This window comes from Antechinus flavipes, chromosome 1, assembly GCF_016432865.1.
Source record: "Antechinus flavipes isolate AdamAnt ecotype Samford, QLD, Australia chromosome 1, AdamAnt_v2, whole genome shotgun sequence".
NCBI classification, from domain to species: domain Eukaryota; kingdom Metazoa; phylum Chordata; class Mammalia; order Dasyuromorphia; family Dasyuridae; genus Antechinus; species Antechinus flavipes.
Genome location: NC_067398.1, coordinates 315,798,895 through 315,803,441, shown reverse-complemented (window position 1 = coordinate 315,803,441; position 4,547 = coordinate 315,798,895).

The following is a 4,547-nucleotide window of genomic DNA, read 5'->3' as shown; positions in this document are numbered from 1 at the left end:
TAAATATATATTCTAACTACTGGCAGGAATGTTAGTAAACTTGCTCCGAGAAAAAGGGAGTGAAGAGCCCTGCTTTCTATTTAAGAGTATGAAAAGCTTTTCTGGGACTTTTTTCTGTTAGCTTATTATGTGATGACATAAAGCCTTTTTTAATTAGCAACTGAGCTAGAACTGTGTGTGTACCAAATCCTCTTTTTTTTTTTTTTTTTCCCCCTCCTTTGCTGGCTGGAGATAAAAGTTTACCTTTTAAAGACCTGCACAGCCTGACTATAATCTTACTCAGTCTCATTGGATCTTACTCTGACCCTCTGTAGGATGTCCTTTTTCCCACCTAGCTGCCCATGAAGTCATGGCCTCCCAGGCAAGAATCTCTTCCCTGTGCTTTAATGGACCCACTCCCTATTTGTGTCTTCTTTTCTTTTACAAAAGAATTAGAAAAGCTCTCAAATGGTCAGTCCTCCAATCTCCCATTATACAACATACATAATACAGTTCATATATGTTATATGAAGGAGGTGGGTAATGAAATGAACAGAACTCTGGACTTGGAATTAGGAAGGCCTGAATTAAAATGTGACCTCAGACACCTGTTATATGTTAAGTCGAATCACTTAATTTCTATGTGTCAGAGTTTCCTGTTAAAATGGGGATAATAATAATCCTTGCCTCATAGAGTTGTTGGGTTGTTCAAATGAAATAATATATGCAAAAAACTTGAAAACAGTGCACAAGTTCTAACTATTATTTGTATATTTTTGCAAAACTTGGTAAAATAGTATTTCAAATTATAACATCACCAGAAGTACACAGGTTTTTACCAATTTTATACAATCTACTTGATGCCTAGCTTTTTAGGCCTGGTCTGTTTTGGGATTTCTATCTTCTGCAAGATTACATAAATACATAATACATGGTAACATATATAGATAAATACATGGAGTATACAAATACATAGGTATATGTATGTATATTTGTGTGTGTATAAAGATGTCGGTAACCATCAAGCAGGATCTAAATGTGAATTATTAGTAGTAGATAAATACTTCCTTTACTCACACTTTCAGGAATGTTTTTGATCATCCTTATTAAGTTCAGTCCAAGTCAGTTACAGTTTTGTATGGGACTGGATGAATTTTTTTTGTTTTTCTACTGTGACATGAAAGAATTTCTTTTTCTCTTCCATGTGTCGAGAGGTAGGCTGAATAAGTCGCCCATCTTTCAGGGAAAGGTTTTGTTAACTTCTCTACCTTTAACACATGGGGTCAGAAACATCAAAGTTTGCTGAATTAGGCTTTTTCTGTAGTTTGAAAGTTTCAACTGTTTTTGTATCTAGACAAACTGAGAAAAATTTAACCAAAAGATTATTGTTTAATTTTTGAATTTCTACTTAGATACTGAGACATTCAATCTGTCTCTTTCCAATTTATTTATAATTATGCTATCCCCAAATTATTTCAAAAGAATTACTTAAATCCTAAGACTTCAGATTCCTTTTATACAAAACCATTACAGACCTGTTTTCTTAGGGTCAGGTCACTTTAAGCAAATACTTACTTGAAGCTTGGAAAAGTTTTCTATTTAAGTAAATATTTTTAAGGATATGTTAGCTTAAAAAATAAACTTGTGATTTCATGGATTTAGAGAATTCCTATATGTAAAAACTTCTATTACAAATGCAGGGCATGATCTTCTTTGCAACTTATAGTCTGACAGAGTGGTTTAAAATATTGACTTGTCCAAGGCCACAAAGCTACCATGTCAGAAGCTGGATTTGAACCCCATTCTTTTTGACTCTGAGATCATTTCATTAAATTCTGCTATATTGCTTCTGAAATATACTTTGTCATATTAATCTTTTTACATTTATACTGTATTTGTCTCCTTTTAATATATTTTATTGGTAATTTACATTTGTACCATATGTTTTTGTTTCCTTTGTATGCATTTGTATTGCTTAATTTTACATTTATACTGTATGTGTTTGTCTCCTTTATATGTACTTTATTGGTTAGCTTTACCTTTAAATTGTATATGTTTCTAAGTCTCTAAGTACTCCATAGTACCATCTTCAGCTACCTTTATGGCCACTGGAGCAAATTGATCTCATGCATCCATTCTGCCAGGGGAAGTCTCCACATGCTTGGGGTAGACATTTCCCTAATTCACAGATGGGTTTGATGCCTATTGGTGACCCTCAACCTACTTGAGTAGTCTAGATGGCTTATTGGGGTATGGCTGTGCATGATACAGCTTCTTGGAGCCAAATATGAGATTTGGGTTGCCAACAAGTAAACACCAAAGATGGATGAAAGGCTCTGAAAAAAGCTCAGCAAGCTCTCACACCAGAGGTGCTAGTTCTTCCTAAGCACCCCATATACTCCCATATTACTTGTAAGTATTAAGAGATCACCATAAGAGAGGCAGAAGGGTGAAAGAAAATATACAGCATGTCTCAAAAACCTTAGTATGGTTATAAGCAAATAAAAATTTTAAAGTAATAGCTATTTTTCCAGCAGCAAGAGATACAAAGGGAAATTCCATTTAAAATGACTGTCAATAGTATAAAATATTTGGGAGTCTACATGCCAAGGCAAAGTCAAGAACTATATAAACACAATTACAAAACACTTTCCACACAAATAAAGTCAGATCTAATCCCTTGGGAAAATATCAAGTGCTCATGGATAGGCTGAACTAATATAATAAAAATGACAATACTACCTAAATTAATCTACTTATTCAGTGCTATACCAATGAAACTCACAAAAAATTATTCTTCAGAGCTAGAAAAAATAATAACAAAATTCATCTGGAAAAACAAAAGGTCAAGAATTTCAAAGTAATTAATGAAACAAAATGGAAATGAAGATGGCCTTGCTGTACCAGACCTCAAACTATATTATAAAGTAACAGTTATCAAAACCATTTGGTACTGGCTAAGAAATAGTTAATCAGTGGAACAGATTAGGTTCACAGGACAAAATAATCAATGATTATAGTAATCTAGTGTTTGACAAACTCAAAGACCCCAAATTTTGGGATAAGAATATCCCAAATAAGCTTTTGGGATAAGAATAAGAATAAGATATTTGGCAAAAACTGCTGAGAAAATTGGAACTAATATGGCAAAAGCTAGGCATTGACCCACCCCTAACACCATGTACCAAGATAAGATGAAATGGGTTCATGATTTAGACATAAAGAGTGATATTATAAGCAAATCAGAAGAACAAGGGATGGTTTACCTTTCATATCTGTGGAAAAGGAAGAAATTTGTGACCAAAGAAGAATTTGAGTACATTCTTGAAAGCAAAATGGATAATTTTGATTATATTAAGTTAAAAAGATTTTGTACAAACAAAACCAATGCAGACAAAATTAGAAGGGAAGCAATCAAATGAAAAAACATTTTTACATTCAAGGGTTCTGATAAAAGTCTCATTTCTAAAATACATAGAGAATTCACTCAAATTTATAAGAATTCAAGGCATTCTTCATTTGATAAATGGTCAAAGGATATGAACAGACAATTTTCAGAGGAAGAAATTAAAACCATTTCTAGTAGTATGAACAGGTGTTCCAAATCATTATTAATAAGAGAAATGCAAATTAAGACAACTCTGAGGTACTACTATACACCTTTCAGATGAGTAAATTGATAGGAGAAAATAATGACAAATGTTGGAAGAGATGTGGGAAAATAGGGACACTAATACATTGTTGGTGGAGTTGTGAACAGATTCAACCACTCTGGAGAGCAATTTGGAATTATTCCCATAGGGCTATCAAACTGCATATCCTTTGATCTAGCAGTGTTACTACTGGGCTTATATCCCAAAGAGATTTTAAAGAAGAGCATGGGGCCTGTATGTGCAAGAATGTTTGTGGCAGCCCTCTTTGTAGTCCAGAAGGCCAGTAGGCCAGAAATTAGAAACTGAGTAGATGCCCATCAATGGAGAATGGCTGAATAAATTGTGGTATATAAATATTATGGAATATTATTGTTCTGTAAGAAATGGCCAGCAGGATGATTTCAGAAAGGCCTGAGGAGACTTACATGAACTGATGCTGAGTGAAATGAGCAGAACCAGGAGATCATCATATATGGCAAAACAAGATTATACTATGATCAATTATGATGTATGTGTCTCTTGTCGACAATGAGGTGATTCAGACCAGTTCCAATGGTTTTGTAGAGAGAGTCCTCTATATCCAGAGAGAAGATTGTGGGGACTGAGTGTGGATCATAACACAGTATTTTCACTCTTTTTGTTGTTGTTTGCTTGCATTTTGTTTTCTTTCTAGTTTTTTTTTTCCTTTTGGATCTGCTTTTTCTTGTGTGGAATGATATTTGTGGAAATATATTTAGAGGAATTGAGCGTTTAACATATATTGGATCACTTACCAACTTGAGGGGGAAGGGAGGGAAAAAATTAGAACACAGAGTTTTGTAGGGGTAAATGTCAAAAATTATCCTGTACATATTTTGAAAATAAAAAGCTATAATTAAAAAAAATTTCTATGGGCACCAGTAAAACAGTGAGGAT